The sequence below is a fragment of the Panthera tigris genome, chromosome C2 (assembly GCF_018350195.1).
Source record: "Panthera tigris isolate Pti1 chromosome C2, P.tigris_Pti1_mat1.1, whole genome shotgun sequence".
In the NCBI taxonomy this organism is placed as follows: Eukaryota; Metazoa; Chordata; class Mammalia; order Carnivora; family Felidae; genus Panthera; species Panthera tigris.
The window spans coordinates 71,707,936-71,731,220 of NC_056668.1; the positions used below are offsets into that span (position 1 = coordinate 71,707,936).

Consider the following 23,285-nt stretch of genomic DNA (forward strand, 5'->3'; position numbering starts at 1 on the left):
AGTGATTAACACATAATTTACACATTAAATGTATTATAGATTACATTCTTATAAAGGAAGATAAAAGAAAATGTTACAAAGGAAATCATAAGGAAAACATATCTATTGTACTGTACTGTATCAAAAAACTGGCATATAGTGCACAGTTCAAACCTGTGTTGTTCAAGGGCCAGCTGTATACCATATTTTGTTTATCCAGTTGTCTGTTGATATTTTCTGTCTTTTGCATTGTAAATTATATTTGGGTTGCTTTTATCTCAGATATTTGGAATTTATACATCCTGTTTTTAAGTCCACTATTTTATAGTTTATATGAATTCAAGTGTAAATCTAGGTTAAAAAAATAAACCTATCTGCTTTTTCAGTCTGAAAAAGAAAATTATACTTTGACTCCTTCTATATTAGAAGACTAGCTTCTCAACTCTTAACCCACTTTCACTTTATCTGTGTTTTCACTCTATGGTGAGCTTGGAACTTCATATAGTTAGTATATTTTTTACCCATTTCATGTTTTTAACTTATCTTTCAAGACTTTTCTCTTGGTAATTACATTGAATGTTAACACAAATTCTTTAAGTTTTATTTAAATGGAGTTGGTGCTCATTGCCAATTTTCTGTATTTTTTTTTTTAATGTTTACTTTTGAGAGAGAGAGAAGAGGAGAGAGAGAATGCCAAGTGGGCTCTGTGCTGTCAGCACAGAGTCCCATGTGGGGCTCAGACTCACGAACTGTGAGATCATGACCTGAGCCGAAATCAAGAGTTGGACACTTAACCGACTGAGCCAGCCAGCCACTCCAACCAATTTTGTCTTAACATTTAAGTTGATTGATCATGTATGTCAACCAGAATTTTCAGCTAATATTTTTAGTAAGAGTAACTAGAAGACATATTTAATAATTACTAGATCACTAACATCCTCAGAAGTTCTGTAGGTGTCGTTCTGTGTTGTCTTGCATTAATCATCTTGCTTCAGAGCTTCCTGTGCCTGGTGGTGATAAAGATTTTTCTTTTTACTGAAATGTTTTGACAGATTATATCTTTTATAAATGTTCATTAATATTGCCTGATACGTTAGTGCCTTATAATCTTTGTACTTCATTCTTTTTTCATTTCCAGATATGTTTTTGGTTATTTTGATCTAGTTCTGTTTTCTTTCTTGAAAATACTTGTAATAATTAGGCTGGCTTATCATTTCTGTCTTTTCCATGAGCTTCTCAAAATGTTTGTCCTTATCACTCATTGTATTTTCCTTTATCTCTTCCGATGTAGGCTTTATTTCTGCTAATGAAATTTTAGCTTCTTTACATCCTTTAAAAATTTGCCCTACTCCCTTTTCTTCTTACTCTGGTTTTATCATTGTCTTTTCTCTCCATATATGCCTGTTTCATAGAGTTTGCCAAACTGGAAGTTAGTTGCGTCTTGAGGTTATTTACCATCTAAATTAGGCTCTGCTTCTATGTGATGGGTAATTATCTCTTGTGCTACATTATTTTTTGTTGGAACCAACAAAAATTGTTGAATATATTTTCTGCTTCTTCATCTTTGAATTGTAACAGTTATATAGTATCTGATATGCATTTGTTAGAAATGTTTGTGAATTATCCTTGCTATAGTTGACTGGGATTCTGGTTGAAACCTCTTCTTAGGTGTATTGCTGAAAGATAACACAGCTCCTAGTCTGAGTTCCAGTGATTAGTAGATACTCATCTAATATGATAGTTCTGGTGGGATCTTACCCTACCCTGGTTTCTAATATGCACTGTTAGGGCTCTTTGTGATTCTAGCATTCTACCCACAACACAATACTTTGCTTATATAGGACTATACCTCCCAGGAAGCCATGCGCCAATCCATGTTTCTCTGTACTTACACAGCTCCACCTGAACCTTACATGCATACACACAGGCACATAGACACTTCTTGCTTGTTTTCTGGAACTTGCATGGTAGTTTCCTAAATGCATGTAGAAGGATCAGACAGGAAAATGAATGCTGGCTGCCACAAAACCCACCTCTGCATAGCAAGAAACAGCTTAACTAGACTGGCTGATTAGTTTGTTTCTTTGAGGCCGACTTTGGGTCTCTAAATAAAAGGTGGCTTACAGAGAGGACAAGATATCTTCATATTTTCTCTTAGGCAGATGGTTGAACTTTCTTATATGAAGCAGAGCATGGCTGGGTCATGAATCTTTTCTCAGTTAAGATTGACCTTATAGCTAGTGGAAATCCTTCAGAGATCTGATGTAAATTGTTTTCATGGAAATCTGGGATAGACTACATGGATGGCTTCTGATTTGATACCATTTTTTATGAGGATAAGCTGGCTCCAATTTTTGTTTAATTTAGATAACCACCCAAGGAATTGAGTAAAATCCGTCTGCTATTGACCATTTTTCAGTAAAAGGTCTTATTTTAGATTGATAGATTATCACTTTGATGGTAGGAAATGGTATCTTGTTCCAGTTTGCATCTCTCTTTTCATATATTTATTGCCCTGCTCTTTTTTTTTTTTTTTTTTTTTTTTTTTTTTTTTTTTTTTTTGCTATTTGGAGTTTGTGACCAAAACTTTTTTTCTTTTTAAAGTAGTCTTTGTTGTTCCTTACTTCCCCATTCTCTACCTTACAGGCTTTTTGAAGCATTTTCTGAGTCTTGACCCTTCTTTCATGCTTGGTCATTGTTTCACTTTTTTAGTGTGGTGATTGGGTGAAGGCCTGGGGGAAGAAAAAAAGGATCACATTTAGACTACAACATTTCTTTACATCCTGCTTCCTCTGTGTATAGAGACCTTCCTCTCTTTACTTGCCTGGCAAATTTCTTCTCATCTTTCAAAAGACAAGTCTGATTTCTTGGCCTCATTACTCATATGAATGGGAGCTGTGGGTCCTGTTTTCCATTGCATTCCACTCATCCCTATTGCTCTTACCTTACTTCACAGTAGTCATCTTGTTATTACTTTTCCCACTGACAGCAAGCTCAGAGGGGACACTGAATGGTAGTTATCTTTGATCTCTAGCATCTGACACAGTGTAGGCACAAAATAAATATTTGAATGACTTAGGAGAGCCTGAGGGTGTTTTTCCTTTAACTGTGTCATTTCCCTGCTTCTAGTGTGAAAATATAAAAAACAGGTCTTTCTGGGAAGTGGAATTTAGATTTTATTCTGGTCTGGGTTTTTTTTGTAATGGTCATGTACTACTTTTGAGAATAAGAGATGAAAAAAAATACTTGTTTTTTTTTTAACTCATTTTTTATTAAAAATTTTTTTTAATTTTTTTTTAACATTTATTTATTTTTGAGACAGAGAGAGACAGAGCATGAATGGGGGAGGATCAGAGAGAGAGGGAGACACAGAATCTGAAACAGGATCCAGGCTCTGAGCTGTCAGCACAGAGCCTGATGCGGGGCTTGAACTCACAGACCACGAGATCATGACCTGAGCTGAAGTCAGACGCTTAACCGACTGAGCCACCCAGGCGCCCCTATTAAAATTTTTTTTAATGTTTATTTTTTTGAGAGAGAGAGAGAGTGTGAGCAGGGGAGGGACAGAGGGAGAGGGAGACACAGAATCTGAAGCAGGCTCCAGGCTCTGAGCTGTCAGCACAGAGCCCGAGCAGGGCTCAAATTCGTAGACTGAGAGATCATGACCTGAGCCGAAGTTGGATGCTTAACTGACTGAGCCACCCAGGTGCCCCTAAACTCATTTTTTTTTTAAAGTTTATTTTGATAGAGTACGCACGTGTGAGCAGGGGAGGGGCAGAGAGAAATGGAGAGAGAGAATCCCAATCAGGCTCGCACTGTCAACATGGTGCCCAACGCGGGGATCCATCTCATTGTTCAAGAGATCATGACCTGAGCTGAAATCAGGAGTTAGATGCTTAATCACCTGAGCCACCCAAGCACCCCAAGAATAAAAAATACTTAAAACCAAATTTCTCAAACTTCTGGTGCTCCCAGTTGCCCAGCACCTGTGACTTTTTGGCCCCATTCAACAGTCTGACCTTTCACTACTTGCTGCCATATGTCCTCTTGTCTCTTTGCTGTCCCATAAATTAGATCATACTTACATGTTCATACTTGTTCCTTTTGCCTGGAATCCTACCTTCTGAGTAGGAATATGATCTGTTGTAAATTGAGGAATTCTTGTAATAGGGATTGAATCGTGAGAATTTAGACTGTTTAATGTCCTGCTGGTCTTATCCTGAATATATATGGTTGTTAAGGTGAGATTCCTAGATCAGTTTTATCAATTGTGAGGATCAGAATAAATAGAGCGTTTAATTAATTGTCTTAGTTTTCTAGAATAGTGACCTGAAAGAAGACAGAATAGTGACTGTATCTTCAAATTTTGCTGGGTCCCTTCTAGCCTAAAAAGGAAAAAACCTTTACTTGACTCTGATGCCATCATAGATAAAACTTTCATTGGTTTATTTATTCAACAATTACTCATGTAAACAGATGAACTGGACACGATTTTAGGTGATGAGGTGGTCAACAAAATAATGGATCCGTGCTTGTGGAGTTTATAACATAGTAAGGGAAGACAGACATTAAAAAGGCAAATCCAGTGTGATGAATGTTAACAAACGAGATAAAATAAGATACATGGGATGGGAGTGAAGAGATGTTAGAGAAGGTTTTCTGAGAAAGTGACCTGTATGCCAATACTCGACAGGCAGAGGTGGTAGACAGAAAATAGGCTGACCAATTCAGTTGCAGTTTGCCACAGGCTTTCTTGGGTTTAGTATTGAAAGTCCCATGTCCCAGGAAAGCTCCCTAGTCCCAGGGAAATTAGGATGACCGTTCAGTGAACAAAAAAATCTTCCTGGAAGGTCATGTGTGAAGGCCTGAGATGGCCGTTAGAAAAACTGGAAGAATGGATAAAACTTAAAGCCCGTAGAGGGAAAGACTACAAAGAAATGAGTCTGGAAAGTTAGGGACCTTATCATGCATGTATTGTTGGGCTTTATCTTCAGTATCCCACTTGAAGGCTTTAACTAGGACACTGAAGTGACAAAATTTAATGTACTTCAGGGTTGCTCCCTGCAGTGTGAAGATTAGACTGGGAGGGGCTGAGAGCGCATTTAGGGATAATAACTGATTAAGTCATGGGCTGCAGTGACTTAGAAGTTTTGAGAGGCATGGATGATTTTGAGAATTAGGGTATTATGATAAGAGTGTGAAAGCCTGAAACAAATGATTTTCAAAATTGTTTTCCTCCAAGAACATTAACTTCTTAAAGGAAAAACTGAACATTTTTACTTCCATATTTTTATGTCACCTGATAGAGATTTTACTAGCAGCACACATAATCCAGACAGCTGTTATTTTTTGGTGTTTTTGTTGTTGTTGTTGTTGTTTTGTTACATGATAACTATCAGTCTTTTTCTCACATATGAAGAACAGTAGCATAGAATGTAGGAGGCATGGCTTTGAAGTTATGATGATTCATTTTCTGAACACGGCAAGAAGTGTGACTTTAAATAGTTTTGTCTCCTGGAAAGCTGTCCCATTGAAAGGCTGTATGATCATTCCAGTATTGTTTCTATTCTTCAAATCATTTGTTTAGAAGTCTTTTTTTTTTTTTTTTTAATTACTCTAGGAGGCTGCAGCAATTTCTTCAGAGTAGCTTCTTTACCAGAAGTAAACCCTCCATCTCTGCCTCTGTTTCTGTTATTCCCTTTCTGCATCTATATGGCTTCTTTTCCTTTAAATTAAAAAAAAATGAAATATAATTCATCTATGATAAAATCCACCCTTTAAAGGGTATACATTTAAGTGGGGGTTTTTGTGTGTTATATATTTTAACTGTATTCATAAGGTTACCTAACCATCACTACTTTTTAATGTTTGCATTACCGCAAATAGAAATCTTGCACCCAATAGCAGTCACTTGTTTTACCCCAACTGCTCCCCCCGTGTCCCAGGCAACCACCAATATGTTTTCTGTTTCTATAAATTTGTTCTGGATATGTAAGTAGATTCATGGAAAATGTCTTATGTGGTTGGTTTCTTTCATTCTAGCACAGTGTTTTCAAGGTCGATTTATATTGTAGTGTGTATGGCTACTTCCATTTCTTTTTATGTCTAAATAATATTCCATTGTATGGGTACACCACATTTGATTTATCTACTCATCTGTTAATGGAAATAGGGCTGCTTTCACTTTTTGACTGTTAGACAAATAGTGCTTCTGTGAACATTTGTATATAGGTTTTTGTGTGGACATACTTTCATTTCTTTTGAGTATATACATAGGAATGGAATTGCTGAGTCATAGGGTAACTCCATGTTTAACCTTTTGAGGAGCTAACAGGCTGTTTTCCAAAGCGACTCTACCCTTTTGCAATCCTGCCAGCAGTGTGTGAGAGTTCCAATTTCTCCACATCCTCACTAACACCTGTTATTTTCTTTTTGATAGTAGCCATCCTAATGGGTGTGAAATGGTATCTTGTGGTTTTAATTTGCATTTCTGTGATGGCTAATGACATTGAGTATCTTCCAATGTGCTTATTGGCCATTTTTATATCTTTTGAGAAATATGTATTCAGATCTTTTGGGAAAATATCTTGTGTTCAGCGTTGAGTGGTTTAGAACAGTGCCTCTCAGAATCTTTTGGTACTGGACTAACAACTTTTGTAAAATACTATACAATGGAAATGAAAGAAAAATTAGACATACAAAATACAAGCCCTTTTTGTTGTTAGTGTCAATAGCAAATTACTGTGAGAGTTTCTAAATTGAGTTTCTCTCAATTTTTGTATTCCATTGAGTACTGGTAGAAAACAGTTAGTGTAACTCTTTTTGAGTGGTACTGTTTTACATTACTAAAAAGGCATATGAAAAGTCACGCAACTTTTTCTGTGTTTGAACTCAAGGCAATTGCATGTTTCTTATATTTTCTGTACTTCCAGCTATGACTCCCAATTCTAACTTGCTACTGAGGTAATCCCACAGAGGGCTGGTTTTGAGGCTTGAGGAAAACACGCATTTCATACAGATTTTACACAAGCTAGTTACATTTTACTGGGATAAGCTAGAGTGTACCGTTTCAGCAAAGATCAGGCAAATTAAGTTTGGGGCCAGTGAGGATAGCCTTCTGACCCTTTCCCACTTTCCCTCATAGGACATACTCTCAGTGTTGATGATACTGTGCTTGTTAGAGGGGGGTTTCTGCCAGGTTTCCAAAAGCACAGAAGGCAGCTTTACCATAAAACCTCGTCCTCCTTTATTTTTTACATCCAACCTTATCACCCTGAAATTCCAATGTAGTTATGTTACTTGTTTGTAAATAACTTGTCACTTGGCTGTTTAATATCCTTGTTCTGAGCATAATTTTTTACCTTATTGTTTCACATTTATACAAAAATAAGCATTATTCATCCTCAGTCTCTTTCTGACCCTGTAGCCATGAATAGTCTGTGAGCATGAGCAGTTCATATCTCCTATCTTACAGGGCCTAGGAGGTCTAAGCATGTTGGCTGTTCCAGTCTCTGAAACCTTGTAGTCTAGGGACACCAAAGAGTACATTCTTATGCTATCCTGATTATTTATGGTTTGGTTGGTGAAATTCTGAAACCATTGCGGATCATTAAAAAGTGTTTTATTTGTTTATAGCGGTCCTAAACTAATGAGGGTGTATAGAGTATTTATGAATCATGTGAAGTGAGTTTAAACATTTGTTAGTCCCTCTGTATTAAAAGAATTATATGGGACAGCATCAGATTGATGCAGCAAATTAAGAAAAATGTTCCTTGCCAGCCATGAGTTTAAAATCTTATAGAGGGGCACCTGGGTGGTACAGTCAGTTAAATATCCAGCTCTTGATCTCGGCTCAGGTTATGATCTCACAGTTCATGAGTTCGAGTCCCACACTGGGCTCTGTGCTGATGGTGCAGAGCCTGCCTGGGATTCTGTCTCTCCTTCTCTCTGCCCCTCCCCTGCTTTTGCAGTCTCTCTCTCTCTCTCAAAATAAGTAAATAAACTTAAAAAAAATATCTTACAGAAAGAGAGAAGAAAAGTTAGATGCCGGGTGATTGAAGTTCAAAGAAGTGTGTAAGTGTAAAACTTACAGATGGGACTCTATCATTCTGGGTCCAATCAGAAGAGAAACCACAGAATCATTTGAATGTGGAACGAATTATTGATTATAACAAGAGGGTAGAATAATGACGCATGAGCTAGTAAGAAGTAAATACAAGTCTGAAGAATATAGTAATAGATATAAGGAACAGCTGCTACCTAGGGCTCATAGCTCACTCGGCACCTAGGAAGGAACCCTCCTTCCCCCAGAGCAGAGATCTAGACCTTGTTGGAGACAGCATGCCTGTGGATACCTAAATAGCAGTGGTGCTGTGTGGGCAGAACTTGCCGAACGTCTGTTCTCTAGGGTACCAGAGAAAGCTGTTGACAGGGAGGTGTTAGTTAACTCCACTACAAAAGCTCCCAAGAAGAGAGTAGGGGGAACCTGGTGGCTGCTGGGTATGCTGCTGGTCACCTTGCCGAATACAAGTCTGATGCTGGAGGAGTCTGGTGAGCAAACACACCAGAACCAGGAAGCAAAACTTTTCTCCTACAATGTCTCTCCTGCGCCCTCTACTGATAAAGCTTAACATCGTGCCCGCTGGCCAAGGAAAAACTTTAAAAGTCCCAGGTCTATTTTCAGAATAGACAGACTGGATGACTTGGAATTGAGAGGCACTAAATCAGTAACCAGCAAGGGAATGGTATTAGTGCTGTCAGAGCTCATAGGAGTAGAGCTTCTATGAGATTATGACAGTTGAAGAAGTAGTAGTATATGAGCAGGGCGCCTGGGTGGCTCAGTCAGTCAATCCTCTGACTCTTGATTTTGGCTCAGGTCATGATCTCACGGTTTGTAGGATGAGTCCCACATCAGGCTCTGTGCTGACAGCTTGGAGCCTGCTTGGGATGCCCTTTCTCCCTCTTTTTCTCTGCCCCTCCCCCATGCTCACTGTTTCTCTTAAATTAAAAAAAAAAAAGTAGTAGTATATGAAGCTCTTGTAAGATCAATAGGGTTTTTTTTAAATTCAGCTATGATTGACATACAATGTTATATTGGTTTCAGGTGTACAGTATAGTGATTTGACAATTCTGTATATTACAAAATGCTCACTACAATAAGTGTGGTTACCATCTGTCACCATACAGTGTTATTACAATCTTATTGACTATATTCCCTATACTGTACTTTTCATCCCTATGACTTATTTATTTTATAACTGGATGTTTGTACCTCTTAATCCCCTTTACCTTCACCTATTTCACCTAAAGTTTTTATTTTTTTTAATTGAAGATGACAGCTATTATTCCTCATTACAAAAACAGTACATGTTCATTTATAAAAATTAGAATATAGAAAAGTATTTTTCTCCTTGTGTATTGTAGAAACATGGGAAAAACATTCAGGTCTATTACGCTTAAAAAGAATCAATGTTAATCATTTGATCAAATATGGCTAGGTAGAGGAGATAGTTGGGAGGGAAAGCTTTCTGTGGTGGTGCTTGCTGCTGCTTTTGTATATTTGTTTACAGAAGAAATTGGCTTTGAAATATAATAATGCAAAATGGTATATACTAGCATTTGGAGGAACTTTATCTTTGGTGTTTATGCAAAATTTATTTATGTAAGTACTTTAAAATTTTTTTATTATATTTTTTGTATTATTATTTTTAATTCCAGTATAATTAACATACAGAGTTATATTAGTTTCAGGTGTACAGTATAGTGATTCAACAATTCTATGTATTACTCAGTGCTCATCACAATAATCCCTTTCACCTACTTTACCCATCCCCCCTGCTCCACCTCCCCTCTGTTGACCATCAATTTGTTCTCTGTGTTTAAGAGTCTGGCTTTTTGTCTGTCTCTTTTTTGTTGTTTGTCTGTTTTGTTACTTACTTTCCATGCATGAGTGCAATCATAAGGTATTTGTCTTGTCTGACTTAATGTACTTAGCATTATATCCTCTGGATCCATCGACGTTGCAGATGGCAAGGTTTCATTCTTTTTTGGGGGGGTAATATTCCATTATATTTATATACCACATCTTTATTCATCTGTGTAAAAAAAATTTTTTTTAATGTTCATTCTTTTTTTTTTTTTTTTAATTTTTTTAATGTTTATTTATTTTTGAGAGAGAGAGAGAGAGAGAGAGACAGAGCATGAGCGGGGTAGGAGCAGAGAGAGAGAGGGAGACACAGAATCAGAAGCAGGCTCCAGGCTCTATGCTGTCAGCACAGAGCCTGACGCGGGGCTTGAGCTCACAAACCGTGAGATCATGACCTGAGCTGAGGCTGGACGCTCAGCTGACTGAGCCACCCAGATGCCCCAATGTTCTTTCATTTTTGAGAGACAGAGTGTGAGCAGGGAAGGGGCAGAGAGAGGGAGATACAGGATCTGAAGCAGGCTCCAGGCTCTGAGCTGTCAGCACAGAGCCTGATGTGGTGCTCAAACCCACAAACCGTGAGATCATGCGTGACCTGAGCCAAAGTTGGACACGTAACTAACTGAGCCACCTAGGCACCCCATTCATCTATTGATAGACACTTAGATTGCTTCCATATTTTGCTATTGTAAATTATGCTGCAATAAACTTAGGGGTGCATATATCTTTTTGAATTAGCATTTTTTATATTCTCTGGGTAAATACGCAGTAGTAGAATTGCTGGATCATATGGTAATTCTATTTTAATTTTTTGAGGAATCTCCATACTGTTTTCTGTAGTGGCTCACCCAGTTTGCATTCCCACCAGCAGTGTACAAGGGTTCCTTTTTCTCCATTCTGACAGGTGTGAGATGGTATCTCATTGTGGTTTTGATTTGCATTTCCCTAATGAATAATGATGTTGAACATCTTCATGTACATCTTCATGTGTTCTTTTGTTCATGTCTTCTGCCCATTTTTTAAATTGGATTATTTGGGTTTTTTTGGGTGTTGACTTACATAAGTTCTTGATATATTTTGGATACTAACCCTTTATCAGTTATGTCATTTGCAAATATCTTCTCCCATTCTGTAGGTCATCTTTGTTGTCTTTTAGTTTTGTTGTTTCCTTTGCTATGCAGAAGCTTTTTATTTTGATGTAGTATTTTTCTAACTTTTTATAGAAGCTTGTCAAATAGACAATCTCTAGACATTACTTTGGTGTTCTTTAAATGACCATCAGGAAGTTAATCACATTGTAGTTGCAGTGTAATCACATTGATGGAATGTTGCATCTTAGAAGTCCATCATGCTTTTCTCCTCTTTGCTCAAAGATTTTCATATGAATGCGCCTCTTAGTAAACAGGGTTCTGGCAGACTTAATCTGGGAAAACAAATTGAAAACTGAATTTTGCCTTTGTTGAGGTATAGGAATTAATCCTTGCCTAGATGTCAAAGACTGAAGGATTCTCATGAAAGAAAGCCTTTATAATTCCATATCACTGTTTATTGGCATTTACACTTTAAAAGTTGGACAGTAATTCTAAAGAATGAAAGCAAAGTTCTTGGGTGTTAATTCACAACTGGGCTTATATAAATAAGTGGCCAGGATATATAATGTTAGGCCCATTTTCAGAGATATATTCTATACTACTAAATCTAGACTGGTTCTTGTTGACTTGTCAGCCTTTTAACCAAGTTGGTACAGAAGTGAATTGTTTGCTTTCCATTTTTGATAAACTTAAGGAAAACATTAAAACTTTATACTAAAGTTTAGTTTTTAAACCTTTTCGGTATAATCTTGACTTAGAAATATCTAATATTAAAATAGCCACTCTTCCTCTGACTGTATATGAGTGGTTGTATAGAAGGATTTAGAATAGTGCTGTTCAACTTGAACTTGTTGCCATGATGTAAATGTTCTATATCTCTGCTGCCCAATATGGCAGCCACTAGCCACATGTAACCACCGAGCATTTAAAATATGGCTAGTATGACTAAGTATCTGAATTTTATTTCATTTTAATTAAATTTAAATAGCCATATATGTCCAGTATATCCACCCATATTAAATAGCGCAGTTTACAGAATGGTATGTTCATACTGAAACAAGTTTTATTTACTTTTTTTAAAGATTTTATTATTGTTTTAAGTTTATGTATTTATTTTTGAGAGAAAGAGAGTGGGGGAGAGGGACAGAGAGAGTCCTAAACAGGCTCTGTGCTGTCAGTGTAAAGCCCCATGAGGGGCTAAAACTCACAAACTGTGAGATCATGACCCTAGCCAAAATCAAGAGTTGGCCGCTTAACCAACTGAGCCACCCAGGCGCACCAAAGGAAAACTTTTCTAAGTATTTAGTTGTTGTTGTTGTTGTTGTTGTTCTTTTTCTTTGTTTTTAAGTAGGATCCACATGCAACATAGAGATTAATTTCACAACCCTAAGATTAGAGTCATGTGCTCTATGGACTAAGCCAGCTAGGTGCCCCTTGAGTGTTCAGGTTTTTTTGTTTTTTTTTTTTCAACGTTTATTTATTTTTGGGACAGAGAGAGACAGAGCATGAACGGGGGAGGGGCAGAGAGAGAGGGAGACACAGAATCGGAAACAGGCTCCAGGCTCTGAGCCATCAGCCCAGAGCCTGACGCGGGGCTCGAATTCACGGACCGCGAGATCGTGACCTGGCTGAAGTCGGACGCCCAACCGACTGCGCCACCCAGGCTCCCCAAGTGTTCAGTTTTTTAAACCTCTGTATGTAATTTGATACTGCTTAGGAATATATATGTAATATATATATTATATATATCTCCATCATTTTCCAAAAACATTTTAAAAAATTATTTTTTTTTAATGTTTATTTTTGAGAGAGAGAGAGACAAAGTGTGAGCAGGGGAGAAGCAGAGAGAGAAGGAGACAAAGAATGTGAAGCAGGTTCCAGGCTCCAAGCTGTCATCATAGAGCCAGGCAGGGGGCTTGAACCCACGAACCGTGAGATCATGACCTGAGCCGAAGTCGGACATTTAACCTACTGAGCCACCCAGGAGCCCCAAATAACATTTTTCTTAAAGCAAGGAGAGATTTTTTTTGTCTGTCTTTGCTGGATTATTTTACTTCATACCCTCCCAGAAGTGGAATGCAGCCTCAGAATTCTAATCACAGCCTACAGGAAGATGTGGCAGCCAGCCTCTCAGGATCATTCACAATCAGTCTGTGAGGTGAAGCCTGTTCACTGCGATCTATAGGTAGTACTGGAGTATCCTTCCCCCATTTTTTATCTGTGGAAACTGTCTATCTTTTATGTCATTTATCAAGTCAAAGTCATGCACTTTCACAAATCATTTTGAGATGGTAAAAATGATCTCTTATTCCTCTGTACTCCTGCATTCATTCAACAGATATTTATGGATTGCCTTGCATGTGGCAAGTTTTGTTGAACCATGAGTAAGGTATGTCACTTGTGGACTGAGACAGTTAAAAGCCCACATGCTCCCTTAGTCTCTCTCTTCCATTTTGGTGACAACTTGTTAAGATAGTAAACTTTAGAATCACAGCAGCCTAGATCCATAAATTATCTTAAGGAAAAATAACTTCCTCAAGCTTAGTGTCCACTAGAAATAAACCTTCTTTGTGTTAAAACATTAAGATTTTGCAATGTTTGTTATCAGCACATGGCCTGGCATATAAAGGGTTGTTTTTGGTCTTTTATTGGTATGACAGTACTACTATAAATATTCTTACAATTTGCATATGTGCAAGAGTTTCTTGGATTTATATCCAGGAATAAAACTGCTAAGTTGCAGAATGTAAAGGCAAACAACTTTACAAGCTAATACCAAATTGTTCTCTGAAGTAGTTTTGCTACTTTGCACTCCTCCCAGCAGTTATAAAAGTTCTCTTTGCATCTTGGTAGCATTTGATTTTGGTCAGCCTTCTTAATCGAGAAGATGTAAAATGGTATCTACTAATGGCCTTAACTTACATTTCCTTATCTACTACTGGCCTTAACATTTCCATGATTTTTTATGAGGTTGGGCATGTTCTCATGTATTTTATTCACTTGTCATCTTCCATGAAATGCCCATTCATGTCATTTGCCCATTATTTATTGGGTTGTTTGTCTTTTACTTATTTCTTTTTTGGGGGGGTGCTATTTATTCATGACAAGTATCTCACATCCATGATCTTCTTTAGTCAGAAGTTCTTTGAAACGATGCCATCGGCCTTGACCAGAGTGGCGTCGTTTCTCTCACCCATCCTATGAATGGCGCCACAGATAGCGTAGGTTTTAAACTGGCCATTGAACCTGCCCGTCACCTTGTCAGCTTCAGCCGCTTTCATGTGAATGGATGCGTGGTCCTTGGTGCCGATGATGCAGTTGCTAGAGGAGCATTTTCACGGCACATATAGGTCCACGAACTCACTGGCATCATTTTGCCTGCCAAGGGTGCTGCCACTGCCACTAGTGCAAGTACAGAACGTATTTCTTTATAAGAATTCTTTCTATATTCTGGATACAATTTTTGTCAATTTACTTCTGTTGCAGATATCTCCTGGTTTATGGCATGTCTTTTTATAGTATAGAATGTAGTCATATTTATCATTCTTTTCCTTTAGAGTCATAAAAGGTATTCTTCTACATAAAGATATCCTCCTATATAATTTTCTAAAAATGAGAATTTTACGGGGCGCCTGGGTGGCTCAGTCAGTTGAGCATCTGACTTTGGCTCAGGTCATGAACTCGCTTTCATGAGTTCAAGCCCTCCATCAGGCTCTGTGCTGACAGCTCATAGCCTGGAGCCTGCTTTAGAATCTGCGTCTCCCTCTCTGCTCCTCCCCTTTTCGTGCTGTCTCTCTCCCTCTCTCAAAAGTAAATACAGATTAAAATAATAATAATAATAATAATAATAATAATAATAATAATAATGAGAATTTTCCTTTCACGTTAAATCTTTAATCCATCTAAAATTTTATTTGGTATGACATAAGGCAGGGATCTTTCTTCGCCTGGATTCACCAGAAGGCAGAGCTTGCAGCAGGAGGCTTATGTATCTTTTCATTATTAGGAAGAATATATCCCAGGGAGCAGAAATAATGGGAAAGAGGGAGTGGAGCATACGTAGAGTGGTAGCCCATATGGAAGTGTAACTGATTGCTCAATCCCATTGTACTGTCCTCCAGGAGGTTATAGAAAGCTTGTCACAGGATCATCCAACACAGGATAGAAAAAGGATCTGTCTAATGAGATGGGATGTCTTCTCATCACGGATAGTTATAGGTTCACCCCTGCACTACCAGATTGCACATGGGTGGGTGGCAATGTACGCAGCTCAGGAATGAAGTGAGGCATTGTTGTGTTGTGTATGCATTTAAAAAATGGCCACGTCCATTCCTCAAAAACCTAAAAATAGAACTACCCTACAATCCAGCAATTGCACTACTAGGCATTTATCCACGGGATACAGGTGTGCTGTTTCGAAGGGACACATGCACCCCCATGTTTATAGCAGCACTATCAACAATAGCCAAAGTATGGAAAGAGCCCAAGTGTCCATTGATGGATGAATGGATAAAGAAGATGTGGTATTTATATACAATGGAGTATTACTTGGCAATCAAAAAGAATGAAATCTTGCCATTTGCTACTACGCGGATGGAACTAGAGGGTAATATGCGAAGCAAAATTAGAGAAAGACAAAAATCCTATGACTTCACTCATATGAGGACTTTAAGAGACAAAACAGATGAACATAAGGGAAGGGAAAAAAAATAATACAAAAACAGGGAGGGGGACGAAACAGAAGAGACTCATAAATATGGAGAACAAACTGAGGGTTACTGGAGGGATTGTGGGAGGGGGGATGGGCTAAATGGGTAAGGGGCACTAAGGAACCTACTCCTGAAATCATTGTTGCACTATATGCTAACTAATTTGGATGTAAATTTTAAAAAATAAATAAAATTTTAAAAATTATAGAAAAATAAAAAATGGCCACATCCAGCATAGAGCTGGTTGCTGGAGGAGCAGCTTGAATAAGAGACAGGTGAGGCTAAAAAGATTGGAAAAGATGCATAAGTGGTGTGGTATCTGGTACAGGATCCAATTTCTTAGATAAAAAATGTTCATAGCAGGGCAAGTCTCTCCACATGATTCTATTTTGGGAGTGTCTTTGCTACTCCTGAGCCTTTGTTCTTCCGTATAGATTTTAGAATTAGCTGTCTAGTTTTTCATAAAACCCATTTGGGATTTTGATTAAGATTACTTTGGTATTTTTTGTTTTGTTTTTAATTTATTTTAGAGTGAGTGTATAAGCAGGGGAGAGAGAGAATGAATGAATGAATGAATGAATGAATGAATATCCCATTCAGCATGGAGCCCCACACAGGGCTCAATCCCACAACCCTGGGATCACAACCTGAGCTGAAATCAAGAGTCAGACGTTCAACTGACTGAGTCATCCAGGTACCCCTGATTAAGATTACTTTGAATCTGTAGATTAATTTGAGGAAATTTGGCATCTGTACAGTTTTGAGTGTTAAAATTCGTAAACATTAGTATCTCTCTCCATTTATTAGTTCTACTTAATATCTTTGAGTATATTTCCCCTCTGTGTAAACGTTCTAATTACATGGTTCCCAAACTGATATCCCACTGAGCTCAGAGTCACCATGGGATTTTAAATATTAGAGGGTATCGGTGATTGACATCTGTTGAGCACTGTGTGGACTTTGAGCTCTTGGGAGTTCACAGTTTCAACATTAAGTCGTGATACATTTGATAATGTCTGTCTTTATGAAGCAATTGCTGAGATTAAAAGTACAAAGATCAGCATGGAGCAGGAAATGAGTGTGGGCAGTGTCTGAGGTCTTGAGTTGTGCAGTGCCCATCAGGTGCATGTTTCCCAAAGTTGTTTGGACCTAACTACTAAATAAATGAAACCATTTGGAATTTCTTTTGTCATTGTTGAATAATTACTGGGAATAACAAGGGCACCGTGAGTTGAGAAGATTTGGGAACTTCTGTTCTAGGAACTTGGTATTTTTTTATTATGTTATAAATGGTATCTTTTCCCTTTCCCATTTCACTTTGGGAAATGCAGTTGAGTTTTGTATATTCCTCTTTATCTTGGCAAAATTTGTGTTTACCTTAATAATTTATCATAGTTTTGTTGGCATTTTGTAGACAATCTTTTTAGTTGCAATTAATAACACTTGTTTCTTCTACCATAGCAAAACCATTGGAGGAAAAGAACTAAATGGTAATAAACCCAGATAAAAACATTTTCAAAGCATTTTTCACACCCTGCAGTCTCCTGTCCCCAGTCACTTCAAAAATAGTAATTCAGGTATTAATACATTTTATAGGTAATTGAATTGAAGGACTAGAGAGATAAGTGAATTGTCTTTCAGTAGTCAACTTGATTAGTTGCAGTAGTTTACTTGCCTAAACTGGCTAACATTGTTTATGTAGGTGAAAAACACATTTTGGTATTTTATGATGTTGACGTATACGTATATAACACTTTGCCAGGTGCTGTTGGGGAGTAAAGAGAGAGATAAAATTAGTACCTTCTCACAAAGGGAGTTTGGTAGAGGAAATATGATACATCATAATAGCTCATAATAGAAGCAGTGTCATAACCTGGTTAATGAGTATTTGCTAAATGTGTAACACATAATGAAGTTCCCATTGTAGATGTTGTAACCCCGAAAGATGTAATAACAGAAGAAAATGGGAATTTTTAACCTCTGCCAAATTGCATTTAATTTTGTACAGTGGTCTTTGTTTCACTTAATAGTAAAGCTAAATAAGTTTCACGTATTGTCTGTGAAGTGAAAAATGTGAGGACATTTTTAGCAGCCAATGGATTATTAGATTGGGTCTCTGTGGTATCTTATTTATTTCAAGTAGTGGTATTCATTCTACTTTCGTTGGTAATTTATTGAGGGGGAGAGAGAGAGAGAATCCCAACCAGGTTCTGTGCTGTCAACTGTGAGATCATGACCCAAGGCAAAATCAAGAATCTGCGCTTAACTGACTGAGCCACCCAGGTGCCCCAGTCCCCCCCTCCCCATTTTGTTCCCTTCCTCCCCCCCACAGTAACCAATCGAAGGTTTATCCTTCAATTAAAAAGATAATAAGCATGTGTTAGTGCATATGTGCATGTCTATGTGTTGACATGCCTTTTCTTTCCCCTTAGATAAATGGTAGCATATGATACTTCTATTTTTCTCCCATCTTTGATTTTCATTAGTAGCGTACCCTGAGATCACTCCATGATAGAGTGATTTTCTCATTCATTTTCACATATAATACTTTAGTGGGTGATACATATAGCTAATTAAACCAGTCTCCTATTTATTACTATTTGAGATGCTTCCAGTCTTTTGCTGTTACAGGTAATGCAACCCATTATTTATATATAATAATGTATATTTATATTTTTTTATATTTGTTTATTATATTCATTATAAGAAATAAAAGGAAAACTATAATACACATTTGTAAATACTTGATCACAACTACTCAAAAAATCAGTATGAAGCATCTGTATCTATCTGTTCATAGGCTTGACCTAATGCAATCTCATGTAGATGTACTGCCATTGATTACTCATCCAGCATGAGCATGTTGCTTTAAGTGATATGATATTACAGATGGTGAATAAACATCTCAGTAAAAGTGAACTGAGCAAAATGAAGGTCAAGGTCCTCTTGGTTTCATAGTGGTTGCATGGCTGGAAAATTCAGTGAGAGTTAAAACTGTAAAAAATATATTTTAGGGGCACCTGGGTGGCTCAGTCAGTTTAAACATCTGACTTGGTTTGTGGGTACGAGCCCCACATCGGGCTCTGTGCTGACAGCTCAGAGCCTAGAGCCTGCTTCCAATTCTGTGTATCCCTCTCTCTCTCTGCCCCTCCCCTGCTCAGGTTCTGTCTCTCTCTGTCTAAAATGAATAAACGTTAAAAAAATTTCTTAAAAAATATATTTTATATGTAAAAGAGAACTATGCTCTAGGTTCATATATATATATATATATATATATATATATATATATATACACACACACACACACACATATATACGTATTTATTTTTATATATAACTAAACCATTGCACGGTGGGACATTCAAGAGTTATGAGGACTTGCTGGCCCATTGCAAAATACTGGTTATCTGTGATCTCTGCTAACTACCAGTAGAACTCCTTTTAATTCCTATGAGTGTTTATAAAGTAAAACTTCAGAACTCTAAGTGTCCTTAAGTGCTTTAATCACATCCGGCAAGTGTGTGTGTGTGTGTGTGTGTGTGTGTGTGTGTGTGTGTGTGGTAAAATATACATAGCATAAAACTTAACATTTTCAAAACTTTTCTTATCCCAGACAGAAACTCTACCCATTAAACAAGAAGTGCTTATTTCACTCTACCGTCAGGCCCTGGTGATCTCTATTCTTTCTGTCTATGAATTTGACTACTCCAGATGCCTCATGGAAGTGAAATTATACACTATTTGGCCTTTTGTGTCTGGCTCATTCTACTTAATGTTTTCAAAGTTGATGCTCATTAGAGTACATATCAAATTTCACTTCTTTTTTATAGATGAACATACTCTACACTAGGTATATACCACATTTTGTTTATCCAATCCTCTAAATTTTGGTACATAGCTTTGTCACTCTCATTCAGTTCTAAGTGTTTTCTGATTTCCATTATATCTTTTCTTAACTGTAAGTTTTTAGAGATGTTTTAAAATTTCCAAAACTTAAGGTATATTTTTCTGGTTTTCTTTTTGTTCTTGATTTCCAACTTGACTGATTTTGGTTAAGAGAATAGTGGAATTCTAATCTTTTGAAAATTTTCTTTGTCTCAAATTATTTTTATTTTGTCCTCATTCTTAAAAGAGTTTTGTTGAATCTGAAGTACGTTGGCACCTTCTCTCTGGACATTGAGAATGTTCCAATGTTTTTTGGCTGTTGTTGGTATCAGGAAGTAAGCTAAAGTCCAATTGCCCTTTTTTCTCCTTTGGCTGATTTTTGGAACTCTTTGCTCTTTGATCTTAATTTCACTCTGATGTGTCTTTACTTTGGTATGTGTAAATTACTTTTATCCTGCTTTTGATTTATTAAGTTTCTTCATCTTATGGATTTTGTGTCCTTCATCACTTCTAGAAATTTCTCAGCTACTAATTTATCTGGTAAACCATTCCTTCATTCATTATGTCCTTTCTTCTGAAACTCCAAATAGTTATATCTTAGGTCATCCAACCTACTCATCTTACTTTTCTTTCATATTTTCTCTTTGTGTCTATGCAGCATTCTAGTTACTTTCTAAAGAGACCTACCTCACCCAGTTCACTAATTCTTCCTTCCACTAAGTCTGCACTCTTTTTTACTTCAAATGTCAAATTCAAATATTCAGGTATTATGGTTTTTTTTTTAAGTTTTTAAATTTGAGATTGAGAGAAACAGAATGGGGGGGGGTGAGCGGGGAAGGGCGGGGGGGGGGGGGAAGAGAGAATCCCAAGCAGGCTCTGCACCGACAGTGCCTGTTGAAGGACTCGAACTCCCGAATCATGAGTTCATGGCCTGAGCCAAAGTTGGACACTTAACTGACTGAATCATTCAGGTGCCCCTTTCCAAAAGTTTTGTATGGTGGTTTTTCATATTTGCTTTTTTTCAAACTTCTAATACATATTCTGTGTCAAATCATTCTACATCTATTTCACCAGTCTGTTTTGGCTAGTTCTGTCATGGTGCTTTGTTTCATTTTCTGAATTTTCACTATGAGATGTTCCTTTTCCTTAGAATTTTATCTTTGGGTATTATTTGAGATCTGAGTAGTACCCAAAAAGACCTAAAGTTCTTGTCGTTTGATTTTACCATTCACTAGCATGACCATATTCAGTTAAACCTATTTGGGAATTTGGGGGACCTCAGAGGTGGGATGAATTCATACCAAAAAAACGTACATTTTGTTGTTAGGATTTCTCAGAGATCCTCACCCCCAGCCCCCACTCCACAGTATCACTGGACTCAAAATACTGAAGGTTTTCTTGTTCCGTTTGGCCCAGAGGGATTCATTCCTGATTTACTCTTGAACAGGTTATACTTTTTAGGTCCTGGTCTTGTGTGGAAGGGGCTGCTATTAGATTTTTCAATTCAGGCAGACTTGGCTTTATCACCTGTCCCCTGTGACAGCCATCAAAGTGGAAATTTAAGGTCTCCAAGGGTTAGTCAAAAATCCTTCAAGAATAAATGGATTGGTAACTTGCTTACTCTTTGTTCTTGGTTTCACTTTGCTTTGGGCTCTATGGAAACATCCTTTTCATCTTAACTAGCCTATCCTTACATTTTTATAGATTTGATATATTATCCACTCCTTCATTTATTTGAGTTTGAATCAGAGTTTCTTTACACTTCTTTATTCTTTTCCAGTGCCCCAGTTGTCTTCTGTATCTCTTCCCCACTTTCCTTTTCCTTTCTGGCTTTGCTACTAACAGACCTCATGTTATGGCCATTGCCACCAAATAAAAACACTCCTTTCCTTTTAATTTGTGAACTTGCCTTCCATAGCGTGTGTTGTACATTTGAGGTGATTAGTGATATTTTTAATCGATACTTTCTCTCTCAAAAGCTTTTGAAGCTTTTGTGAGGTGGGAAGGGAGGAGAGGCCAGTGTTTTGGGAGCTCTTATAGCTTATTGAGAGATTGCTAGAAGTCTATCAAATAGTGTTAGATTTTATTTTTAAGGTACTGAAAACTTAAGATTCATTTGTTATTTATATAAAATGTAAGTAAAAAATATAAAGCAAGTTGTGCTTTTCAAATCATTTTTTAGTAGTGTATGGTTTGTACATTAAGTACCATAGTTGATCCAAGTTAGATTATAAAAAAATTAACGATTTTTGCTAGTTAAGACTGACTAGTTCCAGACACCACTCCTTTTTTTCATTTCTGTCGTATATTTAGCTTCCCCTGGTCTCCTTCAGTAGACAATTGAGGAATTGTTTGTTTTTAAGTCGTGTCACAATTAAACAATGGGCCTGTTAGAAGAGTACAGTGTGTTTTGGGGCTTTTTGTTTCGCCTACTTGTTTTTCACTGAAAAGTAGCAAAAAGTGAACAGATTTAGAGAGAGGCATTATTATCATTTTTTTTTAAGAAAACATTTTTGGGTAATGATGGAGCAAAACACTGGTAAATCAGAATTTTATCATGAATTGTTTTTATATTGTTTCTGGCTAAAATATAAGATGTAAAGAACCTTATCACATCGTCACTTAGCACTTTTTAGGCATTTGACACCATCAGTAGAAGCAACACACAGAAAAAAATAACATTGTTTTATGGAAAAAGATTAAAGACTAACGCCATGAATTAGCTATTAGAGGAAAAGTGTAAATCTTTCCAAAGATATTTTTGTTAATATAGGGTAGTTTATATGTTGTGTAGTGAAATGCTTTTTGATAGAGAACTAATAAATTTGGTAAGAATATTTCCTCTGGTGACAGAGTATATAGTACCTTAAATCAGTAACTATTACTGTCTTAATACATACAAGGATCTGTGTTAAACATTAATGCCTTAATACATGCAAGGATCTGTGTTAAAGATTAAAGGAGACAGTACAATATATAATAATAGTGGTGGTGGTGCCTTTCAATTGCTTGAAGTCTTGAGCAGGAAAGATACCTAAAAGAATAATTAAGGATGCACAGTTGTAACTCATTGCCAGAGTCCTTTAAAGGTTTTATTTTTAAGTAATCTCTAGGGGTGCTTGGCTGACTTGGTGGAACTTGTGACTCTTGATTTCGCGATTGTGAGTTCAAGCCCCACATTGGGTGTAGAGATGACATAAAAAAATCATAAAGTCTTAAAAAAAATCTTTACACCCAACATGGGGCTCAAATTTACAACCTGGAGATCAAAAGTCCTATGCTCCACCGACTTAGCCAGCCAGATACCCTGAGAGTGATCCAATATATTAACATGATTAAGAAAAAAACAACAATGTGAGATTGAGTTGTTACTGACCTTGAATTCTGGTCTTAGTTTGTTAGTCATTAAATTCAGCCTACTTATTTTGGTGGCTGTTGGTCCTTCGCATATAAAATAAGAAAGAGGGGCGCCTGGGTGGCTCAGTCGGTTAAGCGTCCAACTTCGGCTCAGGTCATGATCTCGCACTCTGTGAGTTCGAGCCCCGCATCAGGCTCTGTGCTGACCGCTCAGAGCCTGGAGCCTGCTTCGGATTGTGTGTCTCCCTCTCTCTCTGGCTCTCCCCCCATTCATGCTCTGTCTCTCTCTGTCTCAAAAATAAATGTTAAAAAAAAAAAAAAAGAAAGAAAGAAAGATGGACC

The 23,285-nt window shown here is 37.3% G+C and overlaps 1 protein-coding gene and 1 pseudogene across 1 annotated transcript in view; one reads left to right on the plus strand and one right to left on the minus strand.

Annotated features, from left to right (window-relative positions):
• Positions 1 to 23,285, plus strand: part of PIGX (phosphatidylinositol glycan anchor biosynthesis class X) — an 81,905-nt gene that overhangs the window by 51,644 nt on the left and 6,976 nt on the right. The gene's annotated exons all lie outside the window — the stretch shown is intronic.
• Positions 13,901 to 21,438, minus strand: LOC102953040 (annotated as a pseudogene).